This window comes from Arachis ipaensis, chromosome B3 (genome assembly GCF_059453495.1).
Source record: "Arachis ipaensis isolate K30076 ecotype BB chromosome B3, ASM5945349v1, whole genome shotgun sequence".
In the NCBI taxonomy this organism is placed as follows: Eukaryota; Viridiplantae; Streptophyta; class Magnoliopsida; order Fabales; family Fabaceae; genus Arachis; species Arachis ipaensis.
In genome coordinates this window covers 80,545,748-80,554,374 of record NC_142438.1, presented here as the reverse complement: position 1 = coordinate 80,554,374, position 8,627 = coordinate 80,545,748, and positions in this window count along the sequence as shown.

Below are 8,627 nucleotides of genomic sequence, written 5' to 3'. Positions count from 1 at the left end.
GATCACTGTCACTGCCGTTAGTAAGAGTATTCTTATATGAAAAAGCATAGAAAAACATCATGATGCCCATGCATGAGTGTACATACCGGTAGTTTTGCAGATATTGGTTTATAAAGTCCGTATCAGTGGTAATCTTTTGATTACCTGCACTTTATCTTTGTCCACCTCTATGTCCTTATTTAAAATCCAGTGTCCAAGAATAATTTTCTCAATTATCATAAAATGACACTTTTTCCAATTTAAAACTAAATTTGTTTCTGACACTTTTTTAAAACTAAGGCAAGATGGTATAAATAATTAGCAAAGGAATTACCAAAAACTGAAAAATTATCCATGAAAACTTCTATAAACTTCTCAACCATATCGGAGAAAATGGATAGCATACATCTTTGAAATGTCACGGGTGCATTGCAAAGTTCAAAGGGCATGCGTCTGTAAGCAAAAATTCCAAACGGACAAGTGAAAGATGTCTTCTCTTGGTCTTGAAAATCCACAACAATTTGGTTGTATCTAGAATATCCATCCAAAAAGTAGTAAAATGCATGGCCAGCTAGTCTCTTCAACATTTAATCAATGAAAGGTAGTGGGAAGTGATCTTTCCTAGTAGCATCATTGAGCCTCCTATAGTCTATGTACATTCGTCACCCCATCACAGTTTTTGTTGGGATGAGTTCATTCTTTTGTTAGCCACTACAATGACTCCATCCTTCTTAGGAACTACTTGCAATGGAGTAACCCATGAACTATCTGATATTAGGTATATGATTCCAGCATCCCATAGTTTCATTACTTCTTTCTGCACTACTTCTTTCATAGTTAGATTGAGTCTCCTTTGGGATTGTACCACTGGTTTTGAATTCTCCTCAAGAGGGATTTTATGCATGTACATAGTTGGGCTAATTCTTTTGAGGTCATTAATAGTCCATCCAATGGTTGACTTATGAGCTTAGAGCACTTTGATTAATTCTTCCTCTTCTTGTACACTCAATAAAGAATTAATGATCATTGAAAAAGTATCCTTGGATCCAGAAAAAGCATATTTGAGTGTTGGAGGAAGTGACTTCAATTCAAGAATGGGTGGTGTAATTTGTTTCTCCTTGCATGCATGTGATTGAACTTTCCTAGGGATTTGCATGGCTCCTTCTTTTGCTTTCTCATCATCTTTGTCTTCTATGTATGGGAGTGGGGAGCTTTCTAATTCACTTAAGAGTGGCTCTTCCTCAAGAATATCTTGCACTAGGGGATTAATCATGTTAATCTTCATGCAATCTTCCAAATCATTTGGGTGTTGCATTGCTTTGAAAACACTAAAAATCACCTGTTCATCATGAACTCTCAATGTGAGCTCACCTTTTGGCACATCTATTAGAGCCTTTCCAATAACAAGAAAAGGTCTTTCCAAGATCAATGAGGCATTTAGATCTTTCTCCATATCCAAAATTATAAAATTTACTGGAAATATGAACTTTCTAGCTCTGACTAGCAAATTCTCAACTATGCCATATGAGAATTTGAGAAAACTATCAACAAGTTGAAGTGAAATCCTTGTAGGCTTCACTTTTTTAATCTCCCATTTTCTTCATTAGTGATAATGGCATGAGCTTTATACTAGCTCCTAAATCACATAGAGCTCTCTTTATGGCTATGTTACCAATAGTACAGGGTATCACAAAACTTTCAGGATCTTTGAGTTTTTGAGGCAAGTCCTTCTGGATGATTGCACTGCACTCCTTTGTGAGCACCACTATTTTATTGTCTCTCCAAATCCTTTTCTTAGTGACGCGTGCTAATCGTCGGTTTAGAATTCTTTCTAAAAAAAAAAGAATCTTCGTTAGTAGTATAGATCCAAACTAACAATGGACAGGCATCAAAGTTTAAAATGTTGTCACAATACAAATCAAAATAATTAAGAGTAGTATCTCAGGTCATTCTCCTTAGAAATTAAAATCGAATGCTCAATTATTAGCTATGGGAGAAATTAGGGCATTTGGATTGCAATTAACAAGAAATTAAATTGCAAGAAAGCAAAACTAACAAATACTAAAAAGGATTCTTAGCTACGATTGAGAATCAAGAAGTTCTATCCTTGTTATTAATCTAAATAACAATTATCAAGAGTAATCCTATTACGTTATCTCCAATATCCGGAGAAGGTTAAGTAGGTATAATTGATTTCAATTCACAAATCATAACCACTTTACTAATTGGATTTAGTGAGAGGTTAACGTTAGTGAATATAGGATTAACTAACAACTCTAGATTATCAATCTAAAATGAATATTAATTACTCAAGATCACCTAATTCCTCAATCACAAGCCAAGAATACAAAAAATTTATTCTAAAACTAATTCAAGTATTTTATCAAACACCTTGAGTGCATAAACATAAAGTATCATAAATTACAAGAATTAGTAAAATCTATTGCTACCAAATGTAAGAAATTAATAACAACAACTTAATTAAGCATAGGAAAACATAAAACATCAAATTCACTAAAGGAAATTGAAATTAACAAGAGAGTTCATAAACTAAAAGTGACAAAAATGAGAAATTAACAAGAGTAGAGAAACTAAGATACTAGAATAAGAAAATATAAAGAAAATTACACTAGAACAAGATCAAAATATAAAATTAAAGAGAAACTAAGCTAAGAACCTTAAATTCTAGAGAAAAATTAGAGCTTCTCTCTCTAGAATTGACCTAAAAATAATGTAAAACAAAAAGTAACACTACTTGATTCATCTCCCCTTTAATTCTTGGTTCAATAGCATTAGAAATGAGTTAGATTAGGCCTAAAATGCTCCAGAAATCGCCCATCACGTGTTTCTTTAATGAAGCACGTTTTTGGTATCTCGCATATGGGAGATTTGGCTGTGTACGCGGATAGCTTAACTCAATGTCCACTATAGACATATGCATATCATTTTGATGCTTTGGATATTAGCTTTCTAATGCCACTAAAATCGCCTCATTCGGAGCTCTATAGCTCAAATTATGATCACTTTAGTACGAAGAGGTCAGGATTGACAACTCTACAAATCCTCCACTTTTTCATGAATTCTCCACTTTTGCATACTTTTTCTTCATCCTTCCAGGCCATTGATAAACTCCAATTTTGTGGTTTATCTTGTGCTTAATTTGGGAGATTTTATCACCTTTTCCTATATTTATTCAATGAAATAGCATGGTTTTGCAATTCTCCCTTGATTTGTGCTTAAATGTGAAAACATGCTTTTTAGGCCTTTAAAATTGGTGATTTTAACTCACCTTAATTCCATTTGATGCCTTGATGTGTTTGTTGACTGATTTCAGGTTCATAAGATAAGTATCGAATGGAAGAAGGGAGGAGAAAAGCATGCAAAGCGGGAGAACTCATGAAGAAATGAAGGAACCGTAAAGCTGTCAAGCCCGACCTCTTCGCACTCAATTGATCATAACTTGAGCTAAAAAGGTCCAAATGAGGCGGTTTTAGTTGCGTTGGAAAGCTAACATCCGGGGCTTCAAAATGACATAAAATTTGCAATATGTTACTTCGCGTTCAACGGCGCCCACGTGCCATGTACACGTGCGCACTGATGCTGCTCGTGGCCCACTAAAGTAAAATCGCCCCAGCGATTTCTGAAGCACTTTGGGCCCAACCCAACTCATCTCTAATGCTATTTCATGCAGAATTCAAGCTTGGGCAAAGGGGGAGCAATTGTTTGGTAGTATAGCATCATGTAGGTTAGTTTCTAGAGAGAGAAGCTCCCTCTTATCTCTAGAATTAGGTTAGGTTAATCTCTCTTAGATCTAGGTCCAATTTCATGTTTTCATCTTGTTTCCTTTATGAATTCTTGCTTCTACTCTTTCATTCTCATGATTTGTAATGTTAATTTTACTTTTATACCTCTTTTATGCTCATGAACTCATGTTGAATTTGTTTACATTTAATGAAATTTAATGTTTGATGTTCTTTCATTGATGATTTGAGTTGTTGATTTACTTTTCTTGAAATTTGTAGTTGGTAGATTTTACAAATTCTTGTCATTTATTATGCTTTCCTTTGATGCCTTCTAAGTGTTTGACAAAACGCTTGGTTGGATGTTAGAGTAGATTTTAGTGCTCTTGGCTTGGGAAGGTAACTTAGGAACTCTTGAGTTACTAATATCCAAGTGATTGACGATTGGGAGCCATTAACGCTAGATCTCACTAATTGAATTGGTGGAGAACTAGGAATTATGGACTTGGATTGACATAGCTCATTTGACTTTCCTTTATTAGTTAGAGGATGACTTAATGGGGTTAATCCTTGCCAATTCTCATGTTGTGGTTAGTGATTAGGATAGAGATCCTTGACCACCAAACCTTGCCAAGACCTTTTTAGTTGTTAGTTTATTTTCATTGCCACTTACTTTTCATGTTTCTTATCCAAAACCCCAAAAACATACCTCATAACCAATAACAAGACACTTTGTTGCAATTCCTAGGGAGAACGACCCGAGGTTTGAATACTTCGGTTTATAGATTTTAGGGGTTTATACTTGTGACAAACAAATTTTTGTATGAAAGGACTATTGTTGGTTTAGAAACTATCAATAGTGGAATTCTAAACCTCACAAAAGTTTGATCATCAAAATGGCACCGTTTCCAGGGAGTTGCAATGGTATTGTGTTATTGGTTATTGTATATATGTGAATATTTGATACGCATGGAAACTTATCTCTCAACAAATCTCCCTCGGCAAGTGTACCGAATTGTCGTCAAGTAAAAACTCACAATAGAGTGAGGTCGAATCCCACAGGGATTGATTGGTCAAGCAACTTTAATTAGAGGAATGTTCTAGTTGAGCGAAGCAGAATTTGGTTTCAGTGTTACAGGAAATTAAATGGCGAGAAAGTAAATAGCAGAAAATGTAAATGCCGAAAGTAAAGAGCTGAAAGTAAATGGCGGAAGGTAAATTGCAGAATTTAAATGGGAATGGGGAAGATGCTCATAAAAGTAAATTGCAGAAATTAAAGAGAATGGGTAAGATCAGAAATGGGGATTCATTGGGCGTAGGAGATGTTGCATTCTCCGGATCAAGTTCATTTCCATCTCTTCTTCAATCAATGCATTCATTGATCTCCTTGGCAATCTTAAGTGATCGAATTCCAATTCCTTGGCAATTCAATCTCTCAAATCTTGATCAATAGCCAATTCCTTGGTCAATTGCTCATGAGAAGAGATGAAGTATGGTCACTGATTATACCACATGCATTCCCAAATCAAGTGTTAGTAGGATTATAGTCACCATAACTAACCAAACCCAATTTGGTCCAACATGAGAAAGCATTTCTAGTATGATCTCTTCATTCCTCTTCCAAGGTTCAGAAGAGATCCAAGTATGAATAGCTTCTTTTCCAAGATAACTACCCAATTGGATGAAGATTGAAAGCTTTCTAGTAAAATCAAGAGAAAAGATAGAAGAAGAGTAATGAAAACTAGTATTGATCCATCAAATTACAACAGAGCTCCCTAACCCAATGAAAGAGGTTTAGTTGTTCATAGCTCTGGAAATAAAAAACAAAGATGGAGAATACATCATGAAAATCAGAACTAGAAGTGCAGAGAAAGTAAATTATACAGAGAGTAGTTCCCAATTTCCAATCCCCCAAAAAGCTCTTTTCTAATTCAAAACTACCCCTATATATACTACTCTTCTAATCTTCTAGTTGATTCTTCAAGTCTTGGATATGGGCCTTTGGATCTTGAGTTTGAAGAAGTTATTTTCTGCAGTGGGCTTAACTTTACTTGCAGAGAGAAAGTGTGAAGTAGGCAGGGTGTTTAGCTCAGGACGTTAGTGGCGTTAACGTTAAGTGAGAGTGTGGGTTCGAGAACGTTAGTGACAATCACCTTTTTCACTAACGTTCCTCACCCAGGGATGGTCCATGTTAACTTCAATGTTAGTGGCACTAATGTGACCACTAACGTTGCTTCTTGGTCCTTCGCACACGTTATTGGGACTCACCTTTCCCAATAACGTTGAGAGTCTTCCCTTCCCCCTACATTAGAGTCCACATTAACTAGGTTAATGTGGCTCTTAACGTAAGCTTGCCAATCCTTCGAGAACATTAGTGACACTTACCTTTGTCACTAACGTTCCAATGTGCCCCTACTTCCCACGTTTGAGTCCACGTTAACTAGGTTAACGTGGCTTCTAACGTAGCAATGATAGCCATTTCCAACATTAGTGACAAAGGTGAGTGTCACTAACGTTGGCTCATCATTCCCTTATCCACATTAGCTTCCACGTTAAGTAAGTTAACGTGGGAGTTAACGTTGCTCACATTGGCTTATTCCAACGTTAGTGACAAAGGTGAGTGTCACTAACGTTGGCGATTCTTGGTCCTTCCACGTTAGCTTCAACTTTAACTAAGTTAATGTGGGAGTTAACGTGGCTCATTGTGGCTTAGCTCAACGTTAGTGACAAAGGTAAGTGTCACTAACGTTGGCTTCTCTTTTGCTTCTCAAAGTTAGAGTCCACATTAACTGAGTTAACGTGGCTCTTAACGTGGCCAATTGTGAGCTTGGTCCAACGTTAGTGACAAAGGTAAGTGTCACTAACGTTGGCTTCATTTCTTTCTTCCACGTTAGAGTTCACGTTAACTTAGTTAACGTGACTCTTAACGTAGGCTATTATGGCTTCAAGGGCGTTATTGGCGATTACTTTTCTCATTAACTTTGCAGGTTAGCTCCTATTCCACGTTAGAGGTCACGTTAGTTAGACTAACGTGGCTGCTAACGTGGTTCTTCCTTGCTTCCTTTGTCCTAAAATCAAGCAATAAAGTGCATCAAAGCTCTAGTCCCAGTCATGGGAAATGCATCATCCAATTTGTCATTAAATTCATGCAAAATCCTCATGAAATCATGTAAAGTGCACAATGTATGCTTGAATCAAGATGTAAGTGAAATATTATCCAAAACTTGCTTATTCCCTAAGAAAATGCATGAAACTACCCTAAAAATAATAAAGAAAAGGTCAGTAAAACTGGCCAAAATACCCTGGCATCACAACACCAAACTTAAAGCTTGCTTGTCCCTAAGCAAGTACTGGAACAAGAGAATGATGAATGGAATGCCAAGAGAAATGAGTCATTATTGTGGAAGTTATGTCCTTTGGTTTTATGGTGGTTTCATGCATAGCAACTTAGGTTTATTCCTTCACTGGCTTTCAGACCTTTATCATGTCCTAGAACACTCACTTGATTGCATCACATGAGACTTTTATTCATTGATCCTTTTTGTTATTTCAAGGCTTGTTTGTGTTCTTAGACTAGGTGCTCTATGAGGGGGCGACTCTTTAAGATAAGCTTTTAGCCAGCACTCCCGAACCAGTTGGTTCAAGGTGCTAGGTGTTGAGACACCCCTAAGGACTTACTCCCTCAAGTTTCTTTCCTCCATACATACACACCACAGGCACATGGTTTGTTTATTTTCTTTCTTGAGACCTTGGTGTTCAGCACCTCTTTGGGTTACTAAATGTTCTGTAGCAAGGTTGCTCTTGATAGTGGATTTTCAGTTGATAATCCTGGGTTAGTTAACCCAAGTTACCAAGTGATGAAGCACTCCTACAAACTTATTCATCCAAGCAGATCCTTGGTATAGGAGCACCACAGACACATCTCTCAAGTTTCAAACCCTTGGTGCCTAGCCTTATTCTTTATTAACTTTTCTTTCTTTTTCAACTCTTATTGTTCTTTTTCCCTTTTTCTTATTAGGATCTTGTTATTTAGCTAGTCTCATGGGGTGTGTTTCAAGCATATGATTCAGGCCAGATAGTTATCTTCCCACCCTTGTTGGTGAACCAACTTAGTTAACTTATGACCATATCACAAACTAAGAAATTTACTCCACAATATGAAATACCCTCTGGTCTTTGATAACAAACATTCTCTTTTCATTTGATTCAAAAGGGAGACAAGCAACACACTAAGCAGGATGGAATTGAAAACAGGTAACTTGACTAGTAATCATAGACTAGGCAATGAAAAACTTAAAGACAGAATTAAAAATTTCTAAACTACCATGGAATATGTTTTATTTCATACATGATTTTCCTTATTTAAAGCTTGAAAAAGATGGAACAAAGAGGGAACTCCACCACCTTTTACTCATGGGGTTGTCCATGCTCTTCCTCTTGCTTGTCCTCTTTGTGTTTCTCTTGAGTGCTTGTACTCCGACTTCCCTTGCCTTTTCCAATCAACTTCTTCCAAAAACCAGCATCTTCCATCTTCCTTTTCAGTGTTTCCTTCTGCTGTTTCACCTTCCTTTCTTCTTGTTCTACAAAATCTTTTTGGACCTCATCATATGTAGGGATGGCATAGTGTAGATTATGCATATGACTAGTCATGTAGTTCAACTTGGCTTGAGTGTTTATGTTGAACTCCTCCCTATGTAGTTGCCGTCCTTCATTAAGTACACTGAACTTATTGAATGCCTTCGTCTGAGCTAGCTGGCGTTGGTTGAGTTCTTGAAGGCGCTTATCTTGACGCTCTTGCCTTTCAGACACTTGATTGATGGCTTGAGTGAGCTGGGAATAATGTTCCATTTGCTGTTTCTGCCACCCCCTTGTTGATTCATCCAATTAGAAAGGAGTTCTTCTTGACGA